Source organism: Eschrichtius robustus, chromosome 12 (assembly GCF_028021215.1).
Source record: "Eschrichtius robustus isolate mEscRob2 chromosome 12, mEscRob2.pri, whole genome shotgun sequence".
Lineage (NCBI taxonomy): Eukaryota > Metazoa > Chordata > Mammalia > Artiodactyla > Eschrichtiidae > Eschrichtius > Eschrichtius robustus.
The window spans coordinates 62,540,313-62,555,043 of NC_090835.1; the positions used below are offsets into that span (position 1 = coordinate 62,540,313).

Genomic DNA, 14,731 nt, shown 5'->3' on the forward strand with positions numbered 1-14,731 from the left:
ACGTTCCAGAAAAAGAATTCTGAATAATGATAGTGAAGATGATCTAGGACCTCAGAAAAAGAATGGAGGCAAAGATCGAGAAGATGCAAGAAATGTTTAACAAAGACATAGAAAAATTAAAGAATAAAGAAACAGAGATGAACAATACAATAACTGAAATGAAAACTACACTAGAAGGAATCAATAGCAGAATAACTGAAGCAGAAAAGATAAGTGACCTGGAAGACAGAATGGTGGAATTCACTGCTGCGGAACAGAATAAAGAAAAAAGAATGAAAAGAAATAAAGACAGCCTAAGAGACCTCTCGGACAACATTAAATGCAACAACATTCACATTATAGGGGTCCCAGAAAGAGAAGAGAGAGAAAGTCCATGTGAGCCGGAGCGCCGGGCCGCCGGAGCACTTCCTGCTGCAGGCCGGACCAGGCTGGCGCCCGCAGATGTGCCCCGCTCAGCCGCTCCCGCACTGAGAGTCTGAGGCCCACCCGCCACCCCCACCCGCCATGTCGCAGATGCTGCACATCGAGATCCCCAACTTCGGGAACACCGTGCTCGGCTGCCTCAACGAGCAGCGTCTGCTGGGCCTCTACTGCGATGTGTCCATTGTGGTCAAGGGCCAGGCCTTCAAGGCCCATCGGGCCGTCCTGGCCGCCAGCAGCCTCTACTTCCGTGACCTGTTCAACGGCAACAGCAAGAGCGCCTTCGAGCTGCCGGGCACGGTGCCGCCCACCTGCTTCCAGCAGATCCTGTCCTTCTGCTACACGGGCAGGCTGACCATGGAGGCCAGCGAGCAGCTCGTGGTCATGTACACGGCCGGCTTCCTGCAGATCCAGCACATCGTGGAGCGTGGCACGGACCTCATGTTCAAGGTGAGCTCACCCCACTGCAACTCGCAGACCGCTATGATCGAGGACGTCAGCTCCGAGCCCCAGAGCCCCTGCAACCAGCTGCAGCCAGTCACCGCCGCGCCGCCCTATGTCGTGTCCCCCTCCGTGCCCATCCCGCTGCTAACCCGCATCAAGCACGAAGCCATGGAGCTGCCGCTGGCCGCAGGCCCAGGCCTGGCCCCCAAGCGCCAGCTGGAGATGGGACCCTGGGACGGCGCGACGGTGGCGACGGGCCCCGCAGTGGTGGCAGGCACGGCCCCTCTCAAGCTGCCCCGGGTCTCCTACTACGGGGTGCCCAGCCTGGCCACCCTCATCCCCAGCATCCAGCAGGTGCAGTACTCCCAGGGGGAGCGGACCAGCCCAGGGGCCAGCAGCCTGCTCACCACCAACAGCCCCACCTCCTACCACAACGAGGAGGACGAAGAGGATGACGAGGCCTATGACACCATGGTGGAGGAGCAGTACGGCCAGATGTACATCAAGGCCATAGGCAGCTATGCAGTGCAAGATAAGCCAGAGCCCGTGCCGCTGGAAAGCCGTTCCTGCATCTTCATCCGCCGCAAACTGGTGGCCCTGCCCGCCAGCCTCATCAGCCAGATCGGGTACCGCTGCCACTCCAAGCTCTACTCTGAGGGGGACCCCGGCGAGAAGCTGGAGCTGGTGGCAGGCTCTGGCATCTACATCATGCGCGGGCAACTGATGAACTGCCACCTCTGCGCAGGCGTGAAGCACAAGGTTCTGCTGCGGCACCTCCTCGCCACCTTCTTCGACAGGAACACGCTGGCCAACAGCTGTGGCATGGGCATCCGCTCGTCCACCAGTGACCCGAGCCACAAGCCGCTGGACAGCCGTGTCCTGAACGCTGTGAAACTGTACTGTCAGAACTTCGCCCCCAGCTTCAAGGAGAGCGAGATGAACATGATCGCCGTGGACATGTGCACCAACGCCCGCCGCATCCGCAAGCTCTGGCTGCCCAAGATCAAGTCCATGCTGCCCGAGGGTGTGGAGATGTACCGCATGGTCATGGGCTCCTCGGTCACCAGCGCACCCCTGGACCCCGAGTTCCTGCCCGCCACTGCGCAGGTGTTTGAGCAGCGCATCTATGCTGAGCAGCGGGGCGATGACGCCAGCATCGTGGCTCTGAGAACTGACGCTGTGAATGTCGACCTGGGCGCCTCCACCAACCCCACCGTCGAGGCTGGCTCGGAGGCTGACGGCGCCAGCTTGGTCGTCCAGGAGGTGGCCGCGCCCGAGCCGCTGCCCGCCGAGGGCCAGAGCCCCCCGCAGCCCTTCGAGCAGGGCAGCGCCAGCAGCAGCCGGCCCGCGACGCCGGCTGCAGAGAGGAGACCGGAGGACCCGTACGCAGGGACCTTGTAGGAGCCCGAGGCCAGACCGGGTGCCGAGGCGGGTACTGAAGCTGCTTGCATGCGTTACTAATACAGACAAATGTGATCAAGCCACTTACCTACTGAACTGCTACTGTTGCCTGAAAAAAATGTGATTTTTATTCTGCTTGTATTTAAAATTCATGAAGGAAACAAATGCATTCGTTATACTGTAAACAATTTCGAGAAATCGAGAAAATATTTGTAGAGATTAGAGTCAAAACCTTCCAACATGGGAAAGGAAATAGTCACCCAAGTCCAGGAAGTGCAGCGAGTCCCATACAGAATAAACCCAAGGAGAAACATGCCAAGACATATAGTAATCAAATTGGCAAAAATTACTGAAAGCAGCAAGGGAAAAAATGACAAATAGCATACAAGGGAACTCCCATAAGGTTAACAGCTGATTTCTCAGCAGAAACTCTACAAGCCAGAAGGGAGTGGCATGATATACTTAAAGTGATGAAAGGGAAGAACCTACAACCAAGATTACTCTACCCAGCAAGGATCTAATTCAGAATTGATGGAGAAATCAAAAGCTTTACAGACAAGCAAAAGCTAAGAGAATTCAGCACCACCAAACCAGCTCTACAACAAATGCTAAAGGAACTTTTCTAAGTGGGAAACACAAGAGGAGTAAAGGACCTACAAAAACAAACCCAAAACAATTAAGAAATGGTAATAGGAACATACATATCAATAATTACTTTAAATGTGAATGGATTAAATACTCTAACAAAAAGACACAGGCTTTCTGAATGGATACAAAAACAAGACCCATATACATGCTGTCTACAAGAGACCCACTTCAGACCTAGGGACACATACAGACTGAGTGAGTGGATGGAAAAAGGTATTCCATGCAAGTGGAAATCAAAAGAAAGCTGGAGTAGCAATACCCATATCAGATAAAATAGATTTTAAAATAAAGAATGTTACAAGAACAAGGAAGGACACTACGTAATGATCAAGAGATCAATCCAAGAAGAAGATATAACAATTTTAAATATTTATGCACCCAACACAAGAGCACATCAATACATAAGGCAAATGCTAACAGCTGTAAAAGAGGAAATCGACAGTAACAAAATAGTAGTGGGGGACTTTAATACCTCACTTACACCAATGGACAGATCATCCCAACAGATAATTAATAAGGAAACACAAGCTTTAAATGACACAATAGACCAGATAGATTTAATTGATATTTATAGGACATTTCATCCAAAAACAGCAGATTACACTTTCTTCTCAAGTGAGCACAGAACATTCTCCAGGATAGATCACATCTTCCATCACAAATCAAGCCTCAGTAAATTTAAGAAAATTGAAATCATATCAAGCATCTTTTCTGACCAGAATGCTATGAGATTAGAAATCAATTACAGGGAAAAAAATGTAAAAAACACAAACACAGGGAGGCTAAACAACACATTACTAAATAACCAAGAGATCACTGAAGAAATCAAAGAGGAAATCAAAAAATACCTAGAGACAAATGACAATGAAAACACGATGATCCAAAACCTATGGGATGCAGCAAAAGCAATTCTAAGAGGGAAGTTTATAGCTATACAAGCCTATAAAACTAAAAACTGGTTCTTTGAGAAGGTAAACAAAATTGATACACCATTAGCCAGACTCATCAAGAAAAAGAGGGAGAGGACTCAAATCAATAATATTAGAAATGAAAAAGGAGAAGTGACAACAGACACTGCAGAAACACAAGGCATCCTAAGAGACTACTACAAGCAACTCCATGCCAATAAACTAGACAACCTGGAAGAAATGGACAAATTCTTAGAAAGGTATAACTTTCCAAGACTGAACAAGGAAGAAATAGAAAATATGAACAGACCAATCACAAGTAATGAAATTGAAACTGTGATTAAGAATCTTCCAACAAACAAAGGTCCAGGACCTGATGGCTTCCCAATGAATTCTATCAAATTACAGAGGAAGGAACACTCCCAAACTCATTCTATGAGGCCACGACCACCCTGATAACAAAACCAGACAAAGATACTACAAAAAAAGAAAATTACAGACCAATATCACTGATGAATATAGATGCAAATATCCTCAACGAAATACTAGCAAACAGAATCCAACAGCACATTAAAAGGATCATACACCATGATCATGTGGGATTTATCTGAGAGATGCAAGGATTCTTCAATATACACAAATCAATCAATGTGATACACTATATTAACAAATTGAAGAATAAAAAACATATGATCATCTCAATAGATGCAGAAAAAGCTTTTGACAAAATTCAACACCGATTTATCATCAAAACTCTCCAGAAACTAGGCGTAGAGGGAACTTATTTCAACATAATAAAAGCCATATACAACAAGCCTACAGCAAACATCATTCTCAACGGTGAAAAACTGAAAGCATTTCCTCTAAGATCAGGAACAAGACAAAGATGTCCACTCTCACCACTATTATTCAACATAATTTTGGAAGTCCTAGCCACAGCAATCAGAGAAGAAAAAGAAACAAAAGGAACACAATTTGGAAAAGAAGAAGTAAAACTGTCACTGTTTGCAGATGACATGACACTATACATAGAGAATCCTAAAGATGCCACCAGAAAACTACTAGAGCTAATCAATGATTTGGTAAAGTAGCAGGATACAAAGTTAATGCACAAAAATCTCTTGCATTCCTATACACTAATGATGAAAAATCTGAAAGAGAAATTAAGGAAACACTCCCATTTACCGTTGCAACAAAAAGGAAAGAATAACTAGGAATAAACCTACCTAGGGAGACAAAAGACCTGTATGCAGAAAACTATAACATACTGATGAAAGAAATTAAAGATGATACCAACAGATGGAGAGATAACCCATGTTCTTGGATTGGAAGAATCAATATTGTGAAAATGACTATACTACCCAAAGTAATCTACAGATTCAATGCAATCTGTATCAAATTACCAACGGCATTATTTATAGAACTAGAACAAAAAATCTTCAAATTTGTATGGAGACACAAAGACCCGAATAGACAAAGCAGTATTGAGGGAAAAAACGGAGCTGGAGGAATCAGACTCCCTGACTTCAGACTATACTACAAAGCTACAATAATCATGACAATATGGTACTGGCACAGAAACAGAAATATAGATCAATGGAATAGGATAGAAAGCCTAGAGATAAACCCACACACTTATGGTCAACTAATCTATGACAAAGGTGGCAAGGGTATACAATGGAGGAAAGACAATCTCTTCAATAAGTGGTGCTGGGAAAACTGGACAGCTACATGTAAAAGAATGAAATTAGAACAGTCCCTAACACCATACACAAAAATAAACTCAAAATGGATTAGAGAGCTAAATGTTAAACCAGGCACTATAAAACTCTTAGAGGAAAACATAGGAAGAACACTCTTTGACATAAATAACAGCAAGATATTTTTTGGTCCACCTCCTACAGTAATGGAAATAAAGACAAAAATAAACAAATGGAAGCTGATGAAACTTAAAAGCTTTTGCACAGTAAAGGAGACCATAAACAAGATGAAAAGACAACCTTAGGAATGGGAGAAAATATTTGCAAATGAATCAACGGACAAAGGATTAATCTCCAAAATATATAAGCAGCTCATGCAGCTCAATATTAAAAAACAAACAACCCAATCCAAAAAGAGCAGAAGACCTAAATAGACATTTCTCCAAAGAAGACGTACAGATGGCCAAGAAGCACATGAAAAGCTGCTCAACATCACTAATTATTAGAGAAATTCAAATCAAAACTACAATGAGATATCACCTCACACCATTTAGAATGGACATCATCAGAAAATCTACAAATAACAAATGCTGGAGAGGGTGTGGAGAAAAGGGAACCCTCTTGCACTGTTGGTGGGAATGTAAATTGATACAGCCACTATGGAGAACATTATGGATGTTCCTTAAAGAACTAAAAATAGAATTATTGTATGACCCCAAAATCCCAGTACTGGGCATATACCCAGAGAAAACCATAATTCAAAAAGACACAAGCACCCCAGTGTTCATTGCAGCACTATTTACAATAGCTAGGTCATGGAAGCAACCTAAATGCCCATCGACAGATGAATGGATAAAGAAGTTGTGGTGCATATATACAATGGAATATTACTCAGCCATAAAAAGGAACAAAATTGGGTCATTTGTAGAGACGTGGATGCATGTAGAGACTGTCATACAGAGTGAAGTAAGTCAGATAGAGAAAAACAAATATTGTGTATTTATGTGGAACGCATATATGTGGAACCTAGAAAATGGTACAAATGAACCGGTTTGCAGAGTAGAAATTGAGACATGGAAGTAGAGAAAAAGGGTATGGACACTAAGGGGGGAAAGTGGCAGGGGGTAGGGGTGTGTTGAATTGGGAGATTGGGATTGACATGTATACACTGATGTGTATAAACTGGATGACAAATAAGAAAATAAATAAATAAATAAACATTAAAAAAAAAAAAAAGAAATGAGATCAGACAGATGAAACATTACTGGCTTTGAAGTTGAAGAAGGAAGCCACAAGCCAAGGAATATGATCAGCCTCTAGAAGGTGGAAAAGACAAGGAAAAGGATTCTCCCTAGTGCCTCCTGGAAAGAACACAGCCTTGCCAAATACCTTTATTAAGCCCAGTGAGACCCATTGAACTTCTGACCTTCAGAACTATGAGGTTACCTTCATTTCACTTTCAAATATTTAGGGAATTCGTATTTGAAAGGAAAACGACTATAGGTGTCCTGCTTTTATTCCACAATGTCAGTGACAGACTAGGTATGTTGAAATTTTAGTGCTTTCAATAAAACTCGATAATTTAAAAAAATGTGCCATGGAAATACTTAAAGGATTCATAAAAGGGCTATGCAATCACTATGTTTTCTTATTTCCTTAAAATTCTTGACTGGTAAATAAATAGCTCATGCTTAGTTTTATACATTGATAAAGTATGTTTATAGATTTTCATATTGTCAGTGACAGGGTTCTTTATTTTAAACAAAAATCATGACAAAATGCTTCTTGTTTTTTAACCACTGGCTTGTATCAGCCCTAGGCTAACATAGATTTTAATTTTTTTAAACCAGCTTGATGTGTAATAGGTAAAAGTGATTTCTGATGATACATGGCAGTATTTACTGTCCCCTTATTATCCAAACACTTCATTGGGGTTATTTCTTTTTAGTTCTCTAGCATGTCTTCTCAGTGTTCATTGCCCAGACTTCTATATTTGCTTCCTTAGAACTTGTCTTCTCACTTTACATTATCCTATGAAATCTCTCTTTTAGCCACAAATACATTTAGTATCTATACACTGATGACCCTCAAAAATGCACCTGACTCAGCACTTTCTCCTGAGACCTAGCCTTTATATCTCTCTTTTCACACCTGAATGTAGGTGAGAATCAGTCGGGTCTAACTGAACGTGCCCACAAGAGCATGACCTTTGCACTTAACTGTGAAGACCTTTATTCCACCTGTGGTTTCCCACCTTAACAAGAACATCAGTGTCCTTGTGATTCAACTTAGAAACCTGAGAGACACCTTGACTTTCCATTCTCCCTCCCTGCCATCCCCTTCTGCTCCATTTTCTGAATCACTAAATCCTGAGTACCTCCTAATCCATCTATGTCTCTTAGACCTCGCTGTAATTGTCCTCGTCTTAAGGGCACAATCCCTTATCAGCTTTTGCAACAGTTCTCTATTCATTATTTGTCTTCACACTTGACACATCACCCCCATAGTCTTCTCTCAATAGCCTGAGTGATGGTTATTACATGAACAATCTGTTATTCATTCTCTTGTTTAAAATCTCTACATTAATATATTTTTAAATTATTGTAAAATACAGCTAGCATACTAAAGTGTATAAAACCTGAAACAGAGGTAAAGAGCAACAATAAAATAAACAACTGTGTACCTACAACCAAGTCACAGCATAGAACATTAAATGCAGCTTCCAGCATCCACTCCCTGACCACTTCCTTTTTTCCCTCCTCCTCAAATCAACAACCATCTTGAAACCTATACTCGTTCCTCCCACATTTTCTATCTCCTTCAGTATCCAATTATGCATCCGTAATTAAAACTCTATCAAGTATTGTGTACTTTAGACACCATATAACTGGGAATCATGTTGTGTTTATCTTCTAAGACAGACTTCCTTCACTCCAAATTATGCTTCTGAGAATCATGCATTAATATGCATGAGCTTTTATTTTATTTTTTTCTGTTTTATTGAATATTCCACTATGATTTATCCATTCTAGATTGATGTACATTCTGATTGTTTTCAGTATTTTGCTATCATGACCATTGTTACTCTTGACTCTTGTAAATGTCCTGGTACACATGTGCGAGAGATTTTCTAAGTTACGTGATCGATAGCGTAGGTCCTGCATTGTAGAGAATGGCTGTGCTTCCCAAACAACATTGCACCTTAGAATCACATGGGGAGCTTCCAAAACTCCCAACGCCCACGTCTCATCAATTAAATCAGACTGGCTAGAGGTGGAGCCAGGAACCAGAAGCTTATAAAGATCTCCGGATGATTCCTTCGTACACCACTTTGGGAGCCACAAGGCTAAGGGTGAATTTTACGAGGTGATGCCAAAAATGCTGTTCAAATCGGTCATATGCCATTCTTCAACTCCAGCGGCAGTGGGTGAGTGTTTCTAGTATTCTATATATTCAACAAAGTTTTATATTATCCGATTTAAAAAATTTTGTCAAGCAGTAGATGAGAAATAGCACTTACATGGGGTTTTACTTTGTATCTCCCTTGGTTTCTTATGAGGTTGAACGTTTAACTTTTATGTGGGCCATTTCTGTTTTTTAATCCGTAAAAATTCTTTTCAGGTTTCTGCTTGAAATTGTATAGGTTTATTTTTCTATCTTTGATTTGGTAGAAAACATTTGTATTTTATTGAAAATCTTTTGATATTTATGCATTTTTATCTGGCTATCACAGTTCTGTCCTATTCCTAGCTTGTTAAATGCCCTCCCTTTCCAAATTTTGAACTTTATCAATTTTGTGGAGACAGGAGCATTTGTTGTGTTGATTACAATGTTTTTCCCCCTCAAATCTCAATGGAGTCTAACATTTTTAAATTGAACTATCCATGTGTTCTCTGAATAAGACTTATGTGTCTGTCATATTATTATTTCAATGTACAGCTAAATTCAATTTGCTAATATTTGGTAAACTTGCATCCATTATTTTGAAAAAGAAATAAAAATAATTTTGGTGTTTTGCTAATTACAGGTGGACAGTTGTTTTCCTGATGTAACACTGAATATTTTGTTATGGTCTCAAAAATGGTCACCCAGTGAATGATGTCTTCCAGTATTTATACTCCTGTGTAGACAACTCCCTTTGAATTAGGACTGACAATATGACTAAATTTTTACCAAAAAAGTGCAGAACAATTGATGCTGTGTCATAAGAAGCCTAGCCACTTCTGCTGAGGTCTTAGAACACTTGCTCTGGGGGGATGTCAGCCCACTGTAGGCGGTATGACCACCTTGGCCACCATGCTGTACGTGAGCCCAGGGTGGTCTCATGGAAAGAGGGAGACTCCTAGCTGAGTTCACTCAACCCACAAAATTGTGAGAGGTAATAAAATGTTTCAAGCCACAAAATTTTGAACTGGTTTATTATGCAGCAGTAGATAACTAGCATAAAATTAGTTCACCTCCTTTTGGTATTTATTTTGTTTTTGAAAAGTTTTTTTTTACTAAACTAATTGATATTATTTTATAGATAAAACAGAATGAATGGTGCAAGAATTAGCCAACTACAAAGTTTGAGGGTACAGACCACGTAAGACCATCCTCAAGTGCATGTTCGGGAGTTCTTAAAAGCACTCTCAATTTTGAAAATTTGCTAGAAGTACTCACAGAACTCTGATGTTATGCTTGTGGTTACAACGTATTTCAGGAAAAGAATACAGATTAAAGGCATCCAAGGGAAGAAAGGTAAACTCCAGGAGGGTTCCAAACACGGAGCTTCCAAATGTCCTTTCCTCATGGAGTATAGACAATGGTAATGATCTTGGAAACAACATATGACAACACACATGGAGTACTTCCAGACAGGGAAGTTCACCTAAGTTGTAATGTCCAGAGTTTTTATTGGGGTTCCATTACATAAGCCTAGTTGACTGTCCAAGTGGCTTACTTCAGTCTTACCTAATCAGTCTCCAGCTCCTTAGGAGGTTAGCAGATCCCTCAAGACCCATAGCTCCCAACTTGTATCACATTTAGGGTTTAGGATTTGAGCCACACCAACAATCATATTGGTAATGTCTGGTTGGCCCAAAGCCTCCAGGCAAAGATACTCTTATCAGACATGACATTTCAGGGACTTAGAGATTATTTCCCAAAAGCCAAGGAAAAAAGCCAAGGACATCTTTGGGGAAATGTTAAACTCTTTTCTATACAAAGAGTGTTCTAGTTTTAGCGTTTTAGCAGAATTTTCCAATACATTCTATTAAACTGCTGCCTCAAAGATAAACACACTGCACTATATCTGCATAACCCCAACCCTAACCATCAATTCACTTCTTTTCCTTCTCCTCCTGCCTAATTGTAGGACACAATAATTTCCAAATATTCTGAAGATCATGGAACAACTTCTCATATACTTCCCTTAGGCATCAGAAAGAGTATGATGGTGCTTGATGCTCATAGTTTTAAGAGAGTAGGTTATTCTGAAGGTAATAAAAGATCTAGTAACTATCTATTTGTTATAATGCATTCTAAGATAACTCATGCCTAGAGTTGCCAGATTTAACAATTAAAAATATGATTCCAATTTAAATTTGAATTTCAGAAAAATGATCAATTTTTACAAGTATTTCCAAATATTACATACATACTTATCCTAAAAAATTATTCCTTGCTCATCTGCAAATCAAATTTAAATGGGTGTCTTGTATTTTATCTGGAAACCCTGCTCTCAGCAATTCTTTCAACTCAGTGATCATGAACTAAGAAAATACATAATCATTGATTTTAACTTGAAAAAAAAACTAAGGTATATAAAAATGTTAAACTAAATATATATATAAGTGTTATTTATTACACCAAATGTGAAAAAAAAGTAAACTCACTACAGAGTTGGTTATCCCCTCAAAGTTTTAAATTAACTATTGAATATGGCTAATTTCAACACTAATTCATGGTTTCTACTATGATTTCTTAATGCCTAAATAAATAAGAAAATGTCAACATGTGATGAGTTCAAAAGTTGCCTGAATTTTGAGTATCTCACAGCTGATCTTATTTTTCCTGTACTCTCCTAAAGTACCCAAACAAATGAAGCTTTAGAAATTTACCTGATGATTTAGAGCTTTGATATCAAACAATACTCATGGCTAAGTCTGTGAGCTAAGCTCTAGTCACATTAAGGGTTTGATTTAAAATGATGCATAATTAACCATAGCTTATTTAATAACATTACGCTATGTTTTGACAACCAAATAGTGAAACTTCACTGTGCTCAACTTCTATTTTATTGGAATCAACAGACAGAAACCAAAAATAATTGTTACATGCCCTCTGATAGTACCAATTAGTTAACATCATAAAGAAAATGCTGTAAACAAGAACAGTGTTCCAGCCTGAGTCATGAATTATAAATTTAAAAATTGATTTTCTTATGCTTCTCCATTGACTTGAACCTTAAAAACATGTCATTGATTAAACAGGTCCTATATTGTATATGATGATGGGAAAGAAACCCGAAAAGACAGAAACAACAAAAAATATAGCAATCCATTTATCTTAACAAGAACTATTGGTAAAGGAATCTACTTATTCACCATTTTTCTAACCAATCCAATTACTGGAACTCATCCATTATACTAAGCCATAATATATGGCAAGTTCCAAGAGATTTTGTGAAGGCAGGGAAAATCTAAAGAGGTAAGAGTGAACTGTAAATTAGTCTATTTTTGTCTCTGCAAAAGTTAAAGACACAAACAGTACTTAAAATTCTCTTCCTAAATACTTCCTGTGAAAAACGTGGCTTTCCATTATTTTCTCCCTTTATACTCATGTCATGTACTCACTCATTCACTTATTCATCATTTTAAATATAGATTGGATTCTTAGTACAATACCACACACAATGCTATGTGCTGACTATTGTGAGATGGACAAGTAACAATACCTTCTTTCAATGAACTCATGAACTAGTAAAGAAAAATAGATGAGAAAATCTATTATTGTAACAAAATGTGCTAAAAGCAAGAAATGCATAGTGAGAATAGAAAAGGATAATTTTTCTCAGCCTGTCTGTATTTTGGTGAAAGGAAAGTAATCATCCTATATTCCTGTGGAAAACTATTTTCCTAAATATCTACGGTGGAAGAGAATATTGGTGTGTAGAACCCAAACATGAGATGGGATAAAGGTGAGGGAAGTGAAAAAATATAGACGGCTGTTAGAAATTCCACCCCAGATCTCAAAACATATTATGTGGGGCATAAAACCTTTAAAAGTAGGCTAAAATGTAGGTCATGAGTTGAGCAAGCAAAGCAATATCTTGCATATGAGTTCTAAACTACTCAATCTGGAGATAAAAATATTTAAAACTCATACATCTTAAATTCTTCTCTCATTGGCTTATATCCAATAATATCATTTTCATTTATTCAGTTAAAAATTCAAATCATAGCAAAAGATAGAAATTTTGTCTCTAAAAACCATCCAAATTTCTTCTGAGTGTTAATTCTGATTCTTGCAAACTCTTCAAATTAGCTCCAAAATTTGTCCTCAACTAATAGACTCAAAATACATGGGCAATTCCATTTTAAAGATCCACAGAGTGTTTTCATTGTATTATTCTGGGGTTCTGCTTAGTTAGTGACCTTTATTTTATGCTGTTAAAATCCTAAGTCTGGGTTGTCCTATCCAATATTATGCATGGGGAGCAAGTGGACATGAAATGTATTTATCCTTTTCATAATCTCTGCTTCAGCCTTTTTTTGTTATTTGAAGAAGGACAAAGATTGTAGGCAGATCATTGGCTTCTTTTCAAGTTCAGGATATGGACAAGTGTGTTTGTGGGTCAAGATGCAGAAATTAATGTAGACTTCAGTCTGGATGGTCTTATGCAAACTGCATTTAAACAGCACTGCATTTAAACAGCAATGTGGAGTCAGAGCAGCGAGAGTGAGTGAGCGGATAATTGGATGGTATTCCTTCTTTTGAAATTATGCTCAATTACTTGAATTTAGTTTTGTAAGTTATGGGAAGAATCTTATTATCACAAAGCAAGAGAATCTTCAACTTTTTTTCAGGTATATAACTACTTTATACAAAATATTTTATGCCATATATTTCAAAACTAAATGTATGTTTCTAACAAATATTGTTCAAAACTAAACTGATATATATATATATATATATATATATATATATATATATATATATATATATATATATATATTACATATATTCAACAACTACATATAAAAATCAACTTTCTTTTTTTATTTGGGGTTTATTGCAACTACTCATTTTAGTAGGTTCACAGAGTTCTAAATTCAAGATAATCTATGAAAAGAAGACTGAAACTTTTCAGGAGCTATAATGGTTTGTAATACCATTAAATGGAAGCTGGGATTACCTTTCATAAAATTTGTGAAGTCCAAATAATTACAGATATAATATTTACTAATTACTTGTCCATGTATTAGTGTAGATGTGGAATTGTTTTCCATTTATTTTGGTTAAAAGTGTACTTCTTATACATAAAATTTGTCATTTGATTAAAACACCAAGGATTCATATTTATCCCTTTTATGTGCTGTAATAATAATAATAATATAGTCTTTGAACACTTACCTTATATCAGGTGTTCTGCTGAGCATTTTACAAGCTATATCCATTTATTATCATAAAGAAAGCAGGTACCATTATTTCACCCGCTTTACATATGATGAACCCGAGGTTTGGAATGGCAAAAAAGCTTATTCGAGGTTGTATGGTTAATACATGGCAGAATTGAAACTACTACCTGGTAGTCTGACTCCAGGGCGACCCTCTGAACTTTTATGAATAGTGCCGCCTTTTTCAACTGCCAAGACCTTATACCCATAGAGGGAAGGGAAAACTCTTTGTAGAGATAGACATTCTGAGAAACATTAGTGAAAGCTTCTTATTTTTCTTGTTTCTGTCTCTCTGTGTTTCTCACTGTTTCTGATTTTTCTGTTTCATTGTATCTATATCTTTTCCTTCCTTCCTTCTTTCCTTCCTTCCTTCCTCTCCTCCTCCTCCTCCCCACCTCCTTCTCCTTCTTCTTCTTTATCTTCTTCTTCACAGACACACAAGCACACACACACACACGCACACACACACACTTCATGATGTTTGGATCATACAGTGGATATGTAACAAGATCACATAAAGAAAACTAAATGAAGGGAAAATGTATTATTC

General features: G+C 38.9%; 1 pseudogene; it reads left to right on the top strand.

The window, feature by feature from the left end:
- The first annotated feature begins 375 nt into the window (after window positions 1-375).
- On the top strand, window positions 376-2,265 carry LOC137773876 (nucleus accumbens-associated protein 2 pseudogene; annotated as a pseudogene).
- Window positions 2,266-14,731: the final 12,466 nt, after the last annotated feature.